General features: G+C 52.9%; 1 long non-coding RNA gene across 1 annotated transcript; it reads left to right on the top strand.

Annotated features, from left to right (window-relative positions):
• The first annotated feature begins 4600 nt into the window (after positions 1-4600).
• On the top strand, positions 4601-11227 carry LOC142907723 (uncharacterized). Its single transcript, XR_012931238.1, has 3 exons — positions 4601-4991; positions 7844-7868; positions 8458-11227. It is a non-coding gene; the product is annotated as an uncharacterized LOC142907723 (long non-coding RNA).
• Positions 11228-14567: the final 3340 nt, after the last annotated feature.

Genomic DNA, 14567 nt, shown 5'->3' with positions numbered 1-14567 from the left:
GTGAGTGAGTGGTGAGTAAGTGGTGAGTAAGGGTGGGGGGGTGAGTAAGTGGTGAGTGAGTGGTGAGTAAGTGGTGAGTAAGTGAGTGGTGAGTGAGTGGTGAGTGAGTGGTGAGTGAGTGGTGAGTGAGTGTGTGAGTGAGTGAGTGAATGAGTGACTGAGTGAGTGAATGAGTGAGTGAGTAAGTGAGTGGTGAGTGAGTAAGTGAGTGGTGAGTGAGTGGTGAGTGAGTGAGTGAATGAGTGAGTGAGTGTGTGAGTGAGTGAGTGAATGAGTGACTGAGTGAGTGAATGAGTGAGTGAGAGTGAGTGAGAAGTGAGTGGTGAGTGAGTGGTGAGTGAGTGGTGAGTGAGTGTGTGAGTGAGTGAGTGAATGAGTGACTGAGTGAGTGAATGAGTGAGTGAGTAAGTAAGTGGTGAGTGAGTGGTGAGTGAGTGAGTGAGTGGTGAGTGAGTGGTGAGTGAGTGGTGAGTAAGTGGTGAGTGAGTGGTGAGTGCGTTGTGAGTAAGTGGTGAGTGAGTGGTGAGTGACTGAGTGAGTGTGTGAGTGAGTGAGTGAATGAGTGACTGAGTGAGTGAATGAGTGAGTGAGTAAGTGAGTGGTGAGTGAGTGGTGAGTGAGTGAGTGGTGAGTGAGTGGTGAGTGAGTGGTGAGTAAGTGGTGAGTGAATGAGTGAGTGAGTAAGTGAGTGGTGAGTGAGTGGTGAGGGAGTGGTGAGTGAGTGGTGAGTGAATGAGTGAGTGAGTGTGTGAGTGAGTGAGTGAGTGAATGAGTGACTGAGTGAGTGAATGAGTGAGTGGTGAGTGAGTGGTGAGTAAGTGGTGAGTGAGTGGTGAGTGAGTGGTGAGTAAGTGGTGAGTGAGATGGTGAGTGAGTGAGTGAGTGGTGAGTGAGTGGTGAGTGAGTGGTGAGTGAGTGGTGACTGAGTGAGTGAGTGAGTAAGTGAGTGAGTAAGTGAGTGTGAGTGAGTGAGTGGGTGAGTGGGAGTGAGTGGTGAGTAAGTGGTGAGTGAGTGGTGAGTGAGTGGTGAGTGAGTGAGTAAGTGAGTGGTAAGTGAGTGAGTAAGTAAGTGGTGAGTGGTGAGTGAGTGGTGAGTGAGTGGTGAGTAAATGGTGAGTGAGTGGTGAGTGAGTGTGTGAGTGAGTGAGTGAATGAGTGAGTGAGTGGGTGAGTGGTGAGTGAGTGGTGAGTAAGTGGTGAGTGAGTGGTGAGTGAGTGGTGAGTGAGTGGTGACTCAGTGAGTGAGTGAGTAAGTGTGTGAGTAAGTGAGTGGTGAGTGAGTGAGTGGGTGAGTGGTGAGTGAGTGGTGAGTAAGTGGTGAGTGAGTGGTGAGTGAGTGGTGAGTGAGTGAGTAAGTGAGTGGTAAGTGAGTGAGTAAGTAAGTGGTGAGTGAGTGGTGAGTGAGTGGTGAGTAAGTGGTGAGTAAGTGGTGAGTGAGTGGTGAGTGTGTGTGTGATGAGTGAGTGAATGAGTGAGTGAGTGGGTATGGTGAGTGAGTGGTGAGTAAGTGGAGAGTGAGTGGTGAGTGAGTGGTGAGTGAGTGGTGAGGGAGTGGTGAGTAAGTGGTGAGTGATGTGAGTGAGTAAGTGAGTGAGTAAGTGAGTGGTGAGTGAGTGAGTGGGTGAGTGAGTGGTGAGTAAGTGGTGAGTGAGTGGTGAGTGCGTGGTGAGTGAGTGAGTAAGTGAGTGGTAAGTGAGTGAGTAAGTAAGTGGTGAGTGAGTGGTGAGTGAGTGGTGAGTGAGTGGTGGTAAGTGGTGAGTGAGTGGTGAGTAAGTGGTGAGTAAGTGGTGAGTAAGTGGTGAGTGAGTGAGTGAATGAGTGACTGAGTGAGTGAATGAGTGAGTGAGTAAGTGAATGGTGAGTGAGTGGTGAGTGAGTGGTGAGTGAGTGGTGAGTGAGTGTGTGAGTGAGTGAGTGGTGAGTGAGTGTGTGAGTGAGTGAGTGAATGAGTGACTGAGTGAGGGAATGAGTGAGTAAGTGAGTGGGTGAGTGAGTGGTGAGTGAGTGGTGAGTGAGTGAGTGGTGAGTAAGTGGTGAGTGAGTGGTGAGTGAGTGGTGAGTGGTGAGTGAGTGGTGAGTGAGTGAGTGGTGAGTGAGTGGTGAGTAAGTGGTGAGTGAGTGGTGAGTGAGTGGTGAGTGAGTGGTGAGTGAGTGAGTGAGTGAATGAGTGACTGAGTGAGTGGTGAGTGAGTGGTGAGTAAGTGGTGAGTGAGTGGTGAGTGAGTGGTGAGTGAGTGGTGAGTAAGTGGTGAGTGAGTGGTGGAGAGGGTGAGTGGTGAGTAAGTGGTGAGTAGTGGTGAGTGAGTGGTGAGTGAGGTGGTGAGTGAGTGGTGAGTAAGTGGTGAGTAAGTGGTGAGTAAGTGGTGAGTGAGTGGTGAGTAAGTAAGTGAGTAAGTAGTGAGTGAGTGGTGAGTGAGGGGTGAGTGAGTGGTGAGTAAGTGGTGAGTAAGTGGTGAGTGGTGAGTGAGTGAGTGGTGAAGTGAGTGGTGGAGTAAGTGGTGAGTGAGTGGTGAGTGAGTGGTGAGTGAGTGAGTGAATGAGTGACTGAGTGAGTGGTGAGTGAGTGGTGAGTGAGTGAGTGAATGAGTGACTGAGTGAGTGGTGAGTGAGTGGTGAGTAAGTGGTGAGTAAGTGGTGAGTGAGTGGTGAGTGAGTGAGTGAGTGGTGAGTGAGTGAGTGTGTGAGTGAGTGAGTGACTGAGTGAGTGAATGAGTGACTGAGTGAGTGAATGAGTAAGTGAGTGAATGAGTGAGTGAGTAAGTGAGTGGTGAGTAAGTGGTAAGTGAGTGGTGAGTGAGTGGTGAGTGAGTGGTGAGTAAGTGGTGAGTGAGTGGTGAGTGAGTGGTGAGTAAGTGGTGGGAGTGAGTGGTGAGTAGTGGTGAGTGAGTGGTGAGTAAGTGGTGAGTGAGTGGTGAGTGAGTGGTGAGTGAGTGAGTGAGTGTGTGAGTGCGTGAGTGAATGAGTGACTGAGTGAGTGAATGAGTGAGTGAGTAAGTGAGTGGTGAGTGAGTGGTGAGTAAGTGGTGAGAGTGAGTGGTGAGTGAGTGGTGAGTGAGTGGTGAGTGAGTGTGTGAGTGAGTGAGTGAATGAGTGACTGAGTGAGTGAATGAGTGAGTGAGTAAGTGGTGAGTGAGTGGTGAGTGAGTGACTGAGTGAGTGAGTGGGTGAGTGGGTGAGTGGTGAGTGAGTGGTGAGTGAGTGGTGAGTGAGTGGTGAGTGAGTGAGTGAGTGAATGAGTGACTGAGTTGAGTGAATGAGTGACTGAGTGAGTGAATGAGTGACTGAGTGAGTGAGTGTGTGAGTGAGTAAGTGAGTGAGTGACTGAGTGAGTGGTGAGTGAGTGGTGAGTGAGTGAATGAGTGAGTGAGTAAGTGAGTGGTGAGTGAGTGGTGAGTAAGTGGTGAGTAAGTGGTGAGTAAGTGGTGAGTGAGTGGTGAGTGAGTGGTGAGTAAGTGGTGAGTAAGTGGTGAGTGAGTGAGTGAATGAGTGACTGAGTGAGTGTGTGAGTGAGTAAGTGAGTGAGTGAGTGACTGAGTAAGTGGTGAGTGAGTGGTGAGTGAGTGGTGAGTGAGTGGTGAGTGAGTGGTGAGTGAGTGGTGAGTAAGTGGTGAGTGAGTGGTGAGTGAGTGGTGAGTGAGTGGTGAGTAAGTGGTGAGTGATGTGGTGAGTAAGTGGTGAGTGAGTGGTGAGTAAGTGGTGAGTGAGTGGTGAGTAAGTGGTGAGTGAGTGGTGAGTGAGTGGTGAGTGAGTGGTGAGTAAGTGGTGAGTGAGTGGTAAGTGAGTGCTGAGTGTGTGGTGAGTGAGTGGTGAGTAAGTGGTGAGTGAGTGGTGAGTAATGTGGTGAGTGAGTGGTGAGTGAGTGGTGAGTAAGTGGTGAGTGAGTGAGTGGTGAGTAAGTGGTGAGTAAGTGATGAGTGAGTGGTGAGTGAGTGGTGAGTGAGTGAGTGAATGAGTGACTGAGTGAGTGGTGAGTGAGTGAGTAAGTGAGTGAATGAGTGAGTGAGTAAGTGAGTGGTGAGTGAGTGGTGAGTGAGTGGTGAGTGAGTGGTGAGTGAGTGGTGAGTGAGTGGTGAGTGAGATGGTGAGTGAGTGAGTGGTAGTGAGTGGTGAGTGAGTGGTGAGTGAGTGGTGAGTAAGTGGTGAGTGAGTGGTGAGTAAGTGGTGAGTGAGTGGTGAGTGAGTGGAGAGTAGTGGTGAGTGAGTAAGTGGTGAGTAAGTGGTGAGTAAGTGGTGAGTGAGTGGTGAGTGAGTGGTGAGTGAGTGAGTGAGTGAATGAGTGACTGAGTGAGTGGTGAGTGAGTGAGTAAGTGAGTGAGTGGTGAGTAAGTGAGTGGTGAGTAAGTGGTGAGTGAGTGGTGAGTGAGTGGTGAGTGGTGAGTGAGTGGTGAGTAAGTGAGTGAGAGAGTGGTGAGTAAGTGGTGAGTAAGTGGTGAGTGAGTGGTGAGTGAGTGGTGAGTAAGTGGTGAGTGAGTGGTGAGTAAGTGGGTGAGTGAGTGAGTGAGTGGTGAGTGAGTGGTGAGTGAGTGAATGAGTGAGTGAGTAAGTGAGTGGTGAGTGAGTGGTGAGTGAGTGACTGAGTAAGTGGTGAGTGAGTGTGAGTAAGTGGTGAGTGAGTGGTGAGTGAGTGGTGAGTAAGTGGTGAGTAAGTGGTGAGTGAGTGGTGAGTGAGTGGTGAGTGAGTGTGTGAGTGAGTGAGTGTGTGAGTGAGTGAGTGAATGAGTGACTGAGTGAGTGAATGAGTGAGTGAGTAAGTGAGTGGTGAGTGAGTGGTGAGTAAGTGGTGAGTGAGTGGTGAGTAAGTGGTGAGTGAGTGGTGAGTGAGTGGTGAGTGAGTGGTGAGTGAGTGGTGAGTATTCCCACTTCAGGTTCATCTTCCAGCGTCTCCATCCTCGCTGTGGCCGCCATCTTTGTGGGCGTGGCTCTCATCACGCTGCTCTTGGCCCTGGTGGGTTACCTGTGGGTCAAGTCACGTGGGCAGGGCAGGTCAACAGGTGGGTGGGTGTGGGTGGGTGGGTGTGGGTGGGTGGGTGTTGGTGAGTGTGGGTGGGTGGGTGTGGGTGGGTGGGTGGGTGTGGGTGGGTGGGTGTGGGTGGGTGTCTGTTGGTGGTGTGGGTGGGTGTGGGTGGGTGTGGGTGGGTGTGGGTGGGTGGGTGTGGGTGAGTGTGGGTGTGTTGGTGGGTGTGGGTGGGTGTGTGTGGGTGTGTGTGTGTTGGTGGGTGTGGGTGGGTCTGTGTTGGTGGGTGGGTGTGGGTGGGTGGGTGTGGGTGAGTGTGGGTGTGTTGGTGGGTGTGGGTGGGTGTGTGTGGGTGTGTGTGTGTTGGTGGGTGTGGGTGGGTGTGTGTGGGTGGGTGGGTGGGTGGGTGGGTGGGTGTGGGTGAGTGTGGGTGTGTTGGTGGGTGTGGGTGGGTGTGTGGGTGGGTGGGTGTGGGTGTGTGGGTGGGTGTGTGTTGGTTGGTGTTGGTGGGTGTGGGTGTGTTGGTGAGTGTGGGTGGGTGTGGGTGGGTGTGTGTGGGTTGGTGTGTGTTGGTGGGTGTGGGTGTTGGTGGGTGTGTGTGGGTGGGTGGGTGTGTTTTGGTGGGTGTGGGTGGGTGTGTTTTGGTGGGTGTGGGTGGGTGTAGGTGGGTGAGTGGGTGTGTGTGGGTGTGGGTGGGTGGGTGGGTGGGTGTGGGTGGGTGTGTGTGGGTGTGGGTGGGTGTGTGTTGGTGGGTGTGGGTGGGTGGGTGGGTGGGTGGGTGTGGGTGGGTGTGTGTGGGTGTGGGTGGGTGTGTGTTGGTGGGTGTTGGTGGGTGTGGGTGTGTTGGTGAGTGTGGGTGGGTGTGGGTGGGTGTGTGTGGGTGGGTGTGTGTGTGTGGGTGGGTGTGTGTGGGTGGGTGGGTGTGTGTTGGTGGGTGTGGGTGGGTGTGGGTGTTGGTGGGTGTGTGTGGGTGGGTGTGTGTTGGTGGGTGTGTGTGGGTGGGTGTGTTTGGGTGGGTGTGTGTTGGTGGGTGTGGGTGGGTGTGTGTGGGTGTGTGTGGGTGGGTGTGGGTGGGTGTGGGTGGGTGGGTGTGGGTGGGTGGGTGTCAGGAGAGGCTTGCGGAGCCCCAATGCGGTTTCAGGAAAGGGCGGTCCTGCACAGATGCCATATTTTCCGTCTGTCTGCTACAGCAGAGTTGTAGGGGATTCCAACAAGACCTACATCTCTGCTTTAGTGACCTGGTCAAGGCCTATGATACCATCAGTAGGCCTGGGCTCTGGGTCGTTCTTCGTGCTTTTGGAGTACCTGACCCTCTGCTCACGATCATTAAGGACATTCATGATGGTGAGCGGGCCCGGGTAAAACTACGTGGCCGGGATTCAGAGCCATTCCCTGTACACCTTGGGGTGCGACAGGGATGTCCTCTGGCTCCCACATTATTTAACATCTATTTTGACCACGTAGTTCATGAAGCCTTCAATAGCTTTACCGGGGGAATCTCCATATGGTACAGATATAATGGGAGGCTAATCGATGCCCAGGTGCGGTTAAGGGATGGCTCCCTATTGCTCAACCACATTTATGTATGCTGATGATTTGGTAATAGCTGCTCATTCAGAGGAGGAGTTGGAGACGCTGCTGCTGAGACTGGAGCGTGCTACTAAGAGATGGGGCCTTACCATCAGCCCAACCAAAACTAAGCACCTGCCTGGGTATTTTGTACCATCGGACACTCCACCCCCACATCTCCCAATCGGTGATAGGGCAGTTGTGGAGAGAGTGGAGAGTTTCCCATACCTGGGCAGTGTGCTTATGACTGGCTCCAGTTTAACAGCAGAGGTCTCACTCCGAATCAATCGAGCGGCAATATCTTTTCATCGGTTGCGTAATGCTGTGTGGAAGCTACCTGGTCTGTCGCTCCGCACTAAGCTTCAGGTCTTCTCGGCCACGGTCATTCCCTCCCTTCTCTACGCTTGCAAAACGTGGACCCCCCTAATGGAACATCTTCGCCGGTTAGAAACATTTAGGCTGGCCTGCCTACGATCTATCCTGGGTTTAACCAGGCTGGATTGTGTGAGGAGCTCACAAATCCTTGAAAGATCTGGGCAGGGTCCCATCGGTGAGCTCCTCCGGCGGGCAAGGCTGCGATGGCTGGGTCATGTAGCCCGCATGCCCAGCCACCGCATGCCGAAACAGCTTTTGTTCGGCCGGATTGAGGGGGCTAAACGGGCCCGGCACGGGCTAGAGAAGAGATGGAGTGATGTGGTACAGGAGGACGTGGAGCTGAGTGGACTTGCCGATGACCGGTACCAGCGGTGTCAAGATCGGCCTCTGTGGAGGAGGCTCGTGAAGGACGCCACTGGGCAGTTGGAGGCAGTCGCCCTCCAACAACAACGGAGGGCGGAGGAGCGACGCTCACAACAACGAGCGGAGCGCCGGGTGGCTAAAGCACAGCAGATTGGCACAGTAGGGGGCACAGGTGGTGCATCAGCCAGTCATCTCAGTCAGTCGACCCGTGGCACCTGGGTCTGCCCCGGGTCCTCCTGCCAGCGGGCGTTCGACACTTCACGTGGCCTCAAGGTGCACATAGCCTGGCACAAGCGTCGTGGTGACGTCACCGCCACTTAGTGGCGAATGGCGGTTGTTGTTATTGTTGTTGTCTGTGTGTCTGTGTGTTTGTGTGTCTGTGTGTGTGTCTTTGTCTGTGTGTGTCTGTGTCTGTCTGTGTGTGTGTGTCTGTGTGTGTGTGTCTGTGTGTGTCTGTGTGTGTGTGTCTGTGTGTGTGTGTCTGTGTGTGTCTGTGTGTGTTTCTGTGTGTGTGTCTGTGTGTGTCTGTGTGTCTGTGTGTGTGTGTCTGTGTGTGTCTGTGTGTGCGATATTCCCCAACAGAACTGCTAGAGGAGGGCGAGCCCAGGTGATTGACCCACAGAGATGCATAGAGACCCTCAGACTCACCACACAGAGACCCACAGACTCACCACACAGAGACCCACAGACTCACCACACAGAGACCCACAGACTCACCACACAGAGACCCACAGACTCACCACACAGAGACCCATAGACTCACCACACAGAGACCGACAGACTCACCACACAGAGACCCATAGACTCACTCATAGAGACCCACAGACTCACCACACAGAGACCCACAGACTCATCACACAGAGACCCACAGACTCACCACACAGAGACCCACAGACTCACCACACAGAGACCCACAGACTCACTACACAGAGACCCACAGACTCACCACACAGAGACCCACAGACTCACCACACAGAGACCCACAGACTCACCACACAGAGACTCACCACACAGAGACCCATAGACTCACCACACAGAGACCCACAGACTCACCACACAGAGACCCACAGAATCACCAAACAGAGACCCACAGACTCACCACACAGAGACCCACAGACTCACCACCACACAGAGACCCACAGACTCACCACAGAGACCCACAGACTCAGCGACTGAATCATCATCCTGATCCTCAGAGAACTGTCGGACGAACCACGGCCTGAACCAACGGAGACTTCACCGGAACCAGCGCCAGATCCAGCGCCGGAACCAGCGCCAGAACCAGCGCCGGAACCGGTGCCGGAGGTGAACACTTGCCGGGGTTTTAGTGCCCGTGACCTCATGACCTGTCGTGCCGGGTTCTAGCGGGTTAACACCACTTAGCTGTCCACCCACAGACTCAACACTGCCCATAGACTCAACACTGCCCATAGACTCAACACTGCCACCCATAGACTCAACACTGCCCATAGACTCAACACTGCCACCCATAGACTCAACACTGCCCATAGACTCAACACTGCCACCCATAGACTCAACACTGTCACCCATAGACTCAACACTGCCCATAGACTCAACACTGTCACCCATAGACTCAACACTGCCACCCATAGACTCAACACTGCCACCCATAGACTCAACACTGCCTATAGACTCAACACTGCCACCCATAGACTCAACACTGCCCATAGACTCAACACTGCCACCCATAGACTCAACACTGTCACCCATAGACTCAACACTGCCCATAGACTCAACACTGCCCATAGACTCAACACTGCACAATAGACTCAACACTGCCACCCATAGACTCAACACTGCACCATAGACTCAACACTGCACCATAGACTCAACACTGAGACCCATAGACTCAACACTGCCACCCATAGACTCAACACTGCCCATAGACTCAACACTGCCACCCATAGACTCAACACTGCCACCCATAGACTCAACACTGCACCATAGACTCAACACTGCCACCCATAGACTCAATACTGCCACCCATAGACTCAACACTGCCCATAGACTCAACACTGCCACTCATAGACTCAACACTGTCACCCATAGACTCAACACTGCCACTCATAGACTCAACACTGTCACCCATAGACTCAACACTGCCCATAGACTCAACACTGTCACCCATAGACTCAACACTGCCACCCATAGACTCAACACTGCCACCCATAGACTCAACACTGCCCATAGACTCAACACTGCCACCCATAGACTCAACACTGCCACCCATAGACTCAACACTGCCACCCATAGACTCAACACTGCACCATAGACTCAACACTGCCCATAGACTCAACACTACCCATAGACTCAACACTGCCCATAGACTCAACACTGCCACCCATAGACTCAACACTGCCCATAGACTCAACACTGCCACCCATAGACTCAACACTGCACCATAGACTCAACACTGCCCATAGACTCAACAATACCCATAGACTCAACACTGCCCATAGACTCAACACTGCCACCCATAGACTCAACACTGCCACCCATAGACTCAACACTGCCACCCATAGACTCAACACTGCACCATAGACTCAACACTGCCACCCATAGACTCAACACTGCCCATAGACTCAACACTGCCCATAGACTCAACACTGCCACCCATAGACTCAACACTGCCACCCACAGACTCAACACTGCCACCCATAGACTCAACACTGCCACCCATAGACTCAACACTGCCACCCATAGACTCAGCACTGCCACCCATAGACTCAACACTGCCACCCATAGACTCAACACTGCCACCCATAGACTCAACACTGCCCATAGACTCAACACTGCACCATAGACTCAACACTGCCACCCATAGACTCAACACTGCCACCCATAGACTCAACACTGCCACCCATAGACTCAACACTGCCCATAGACTTAACACTGCCCATAGACTCAACACTGCCCATAGACTCAACACTGCCACCCATAGACTCAACACTGCCACCCATAGACTCAACACTGCCACCCATAGACTCAACACTGCCACCCATAGACTCAACACTGCCACCCATAGACTCAACACTGCCACCCATAGACTCAACACTGCCACCCACAGACTCAGCACTGCCCATAGACTCAACACTGCCACCCATAGACTCAGCACTGCCCATAGACTCAACACTGCCACCCATAGACTCAGCACTGCCCATAGACTCAACACTGCCACCCATAGACTCAACACTGCCACCCATAGACTCAACACTGCCACCCATAGACTCAACACTGCCACCCATAGACTCAACACTGCCTATAGATTCAACACTGCCCTTAGATTCAACACTGCCCATAGACTCAACACTGCCACCCATAGACTCAACACTGCCACCCATAGACTCAACACTGCCCATAGACTCAACACTGCCCATAGACTCAACACTGCACCATAGACTCAACACTGCCAACCATAGACTCAACACTGCTACCCATAGACTCAACACTGCCACCCATAGACTAACACTGCCCATAGACTCAACACTGCCACCCACAGACTCAACACTGCCACCCACAGACTCAACACTGCACCATAGACTCAACACTGCCACCCATAGACCCAACACTGCCACCCATAGACTTAACACTGCCCATGACTCAACACTGCCGATAGACTCAACACTGCCCATAGACTCAACAATGCCTATAGACCCAACACTGCACCATAGACTCAACACTGCCACCCATAGACACAGCACTGCCCATAGACTCAACACTGCCACCCATAGACTCAACACTGCCATCCATAGATTCAACATTGCCACCCATAGACTCAACACTGCCACCCACAGACTCAACACTGCCACCCACAGACTCAACACTGCCACCCATAGACTCAACACTGCCCATAGACTCAACACTGCCACCCATAGACTCAACACTGCCACCCACAGACTCAACACTGCCACCCACAGACTCAACACTGCCACCCATAGACTCAACACTGCCCATAAACTCAACACTGCCACCCATAGACTCAACTCTGATACTCATAGACTCAACACTGCCACCCATAGACCCAACACTGCCACCCATAGACTTAACACTGCCCATGACTCAACACTGCCCATAGACCCAACACTGCACCATAGACTCAACACTGCCACCCATAGACACAGCACTGCCCATAGACTCAACACTGCCACCCATAGACTCAACACTGCCACCCACAGACTCAACACTGCCACCCACAGACTCCACACTGCCACCCATAGACTCAACACTGCCACCCATAGACTCAACACTGCCACCCACAGACTCAACACTGCCACCCATAGACTCAACACTGCCACCCATAGACTCAGCACTGCCACCCACAGACTCAACACTGCCATCCATAGATTCAACACTGCCACCCATAGACTCAACACTGCCACCCACAGATTCAACACTGCCACCCATAGACTCAACACTGCCACCCATAGACTCAGCACTGCCACCCATAGACTTAACACTGCCCATAGACTCAACACTGCCCATAGACTCAGCACTGCCCATAGACTCAACACTGCCCATAGACTCAACACTGCCCATAGACTTAACACTGCCCATGACTCAACACTGCCCATAGACTCAACACTGCCACCCACAGACTCAACACTGCCACCCATAGACTCAGCACTGCCACCCATAGACTCAACACTGCCCATAGACTCAACACTGCCCATAAACTCAACACTGCCACCCATAGACTCAACACTGCCCATAGACTCAACACTGCCCATAGACTCAACACTGCCACCCATAGACTCAACACTGCCACCCATAGACTCAGCACTGCCCATAGACTCAACACTGCCCATAGACTCAACACTGCCACCCATAGACTCAACACTGCCACCCATAGACTCAGCACTGCCCATAGACTCAACACTGCCCATAGACTCAACACTGCCACCCACAGACTCAACACTGCCACCCATAGACTCAACACTGCCACCCATAGACTCAACACTGCCACCCACAGACTCAACACTGCCACCCATAGACTCAGCACTGCCACCCATAGACTCAGCACTGCCACCCATAGACTCAACACTGCCCATAGACTCAACACTGCTACCCATAGACTCAGCACTGCCCATAGACTCAACACTGCCCATAGACTCAACACTGCCACCCATAGACTCAACACTGCCCATAGACTCAACACTGCCCCCGACAGACTCAACACTGCGACCCACAGACTCAACACTGCCACCCACAGACTCAGCACTGCCAACCACAGACTCAGCACTGCCAACCACAGACTCAACACTTAAACACATGGACTCCTAACATAATAAAGACTGCAAATTTAGTTAATCCTGCCCCTAGACACAATGCTGCTCCTAGATACACAGCTCTCTTCTTCACCCACAGCTCTCTCTCCTTCACCCACAGCTCTCTCTCCTTCACCCACAGCTCCCTCCTTCACACACAGATCTCTCCTTCACACACAGCTCTCTCCTTCATCCACAGCTCTCTCCTTCACACACAGCTCTCTCCTTCACACACAGCTCTCTCCTTCATCCACAGCTCTCTCCTTCATCCACAGCTCTCTCCTTCATCCACAGCTCTCTCCTTCATCGAAAGCTCCCTCCTTCACACACAGCTTCCTCCTTCATCCACAGCTCTCTCCTTCACCCACAACTCCCTCCTTGATCCACAGCTCCCTCCTTCACCCACAGCTCTCTCCTTCACCCACAGCTCTCTCTTTCTTTCACTCACAGCTCTCTCCTTCACACACAGCTCTCTCCTTCACCCACAGCTCTCTCTACTTCACCCAGAGCTCTCTCCTTCACACACAGCTCTCTCCTTCATCCACAGCTCTTTCCTTCACACAGCTCTCTCCTTCATCCACAGCTCTCTCTCCTTCACACACAGCTCTCTCCATCACACACAGTTCTCTCTCCTTCACACACAGCTCTCTCTCCTTCACACACAGCTCCCTCCTTCACACACAGCTCCCTCCTTCACCCACAGCTCTCTCCTTCACCCACAGCTCTCTCCTTCACACACAGCTCTCTCCTTCACCCACAGCTCTCTCCTTCAGACACAGCTCGTTCCTTCATCCACAGCTCTCTCTCCTTCACCCACAGCTCTCTCCTTCACACACAGCTCTCTCTCCTTCACACACAGCTCTCTCTTTCATCGACAGATCTCTCCTTCATCCACAGCTCTCTCTCCTTCACACACAACTCTCTCCTTCACCCACAGCTCTCTCCTTCACCCACAGCTCTCTCGTTCATCCACAGCTCTCCCTCCTTCACCCACAGCTCTCTCTCATTCACCCACAGCTCCCTCCTTCACACACAGCTCCCTCCTTCACCCACAGCTCCCTCCTTCACCCACAGCTCTCTCTCTCTCCTTCACCCACAGCTCGCTCCTTCACACACAGCTCTCTCTCCTTCATACACAGCTCTCTCCTTCACCCACAGCTCTCTTCTTCACCCACATCTCTCTCCTTCACCCACAGCTCTCTCCTTCATCCACAGCGCTCTCCTTCACCCACAGCTCGCTCCTTCACACACAGCTCTCTCTCTTTCACTCACAGCTCTCTCCTTCACTCACAGCTCTCTCCTTCACACACAGCTCTCTCCTTTACCCACAGCCCTCTCTCCTTCACCCACAGCTCTCTCCTTCATCCACAGCTCTCTCTCCTTCACCCACAGCTCTCTCCTTCACACACAGCTCTCTCCTTCACACACAGCTCTCTCTCCTTCACCCACAGCTCTCTCCTTCATCCACAGCTCTCTCCTTCACTCACAGCTCTCTCTCTCTCTCTTTCACTCACAGCTCTCTCCTTCACACACAGCTCTCTCCTTCACCCACAGCTCTCTCTTTCATCCACAGCTCTCTCCTTCACACACAGCTCTCTACTTTACACACAGCTCTCTCCTTCACCCACAGCTCTCTCCTTCACCCACAGCTCTCTCCTTCACTCACAGCTCCCTCCTTCATCCACAGCTCTCTACTTCACACACAGCTCTCTCCTTCATCCACAGGTCTCTCCTTCACCCACAGCTCTATCTCCTTCACACACAGCTCTCTCCTTCATCCACAGGTCTCTCCTTCACCCACAGCTCTCTCCTTCACACACAGCTCTCTCTCCTTCACACACAGCTCTCTCTTTCATCGACAGATCTCTCCTTCATCCACAGCTCTCTCTCCTTCACACACAACTCTCTCCTTCACCCACAGCTCTCTCCTTCACCCACAGCTCTCTCGTTCATCCACAGCTCTCCCTCCTTCACCCACAGCTCTCTCTCATTCACCCACAGCTCCCTCCTTCACACACAGC

This window comes from Petromyzon marinus, chromosome 82 (genome assembly GCF_048934315.1).
Source record: "Petromyzon marinus isolate PM22_M1 ecotype Great Lakes invasive population chromosome 82, UKy_Petmar_22M1.pri1.0, whole genome shotgun sequence".
In the NCBI taxonomy this organism is placed as follows: Eukaryota; Metazoa; Chordata; class Hyperoartia; order Petromyzontiformes; family Petromyzontidae; genus Petromyzon; species Petromyzon marinus.
The sequence above is the reverse complement of the archived record's forward strand: the minus strand, read 5'-3'. Positions and strand labels throughout refer to the sequence as shown.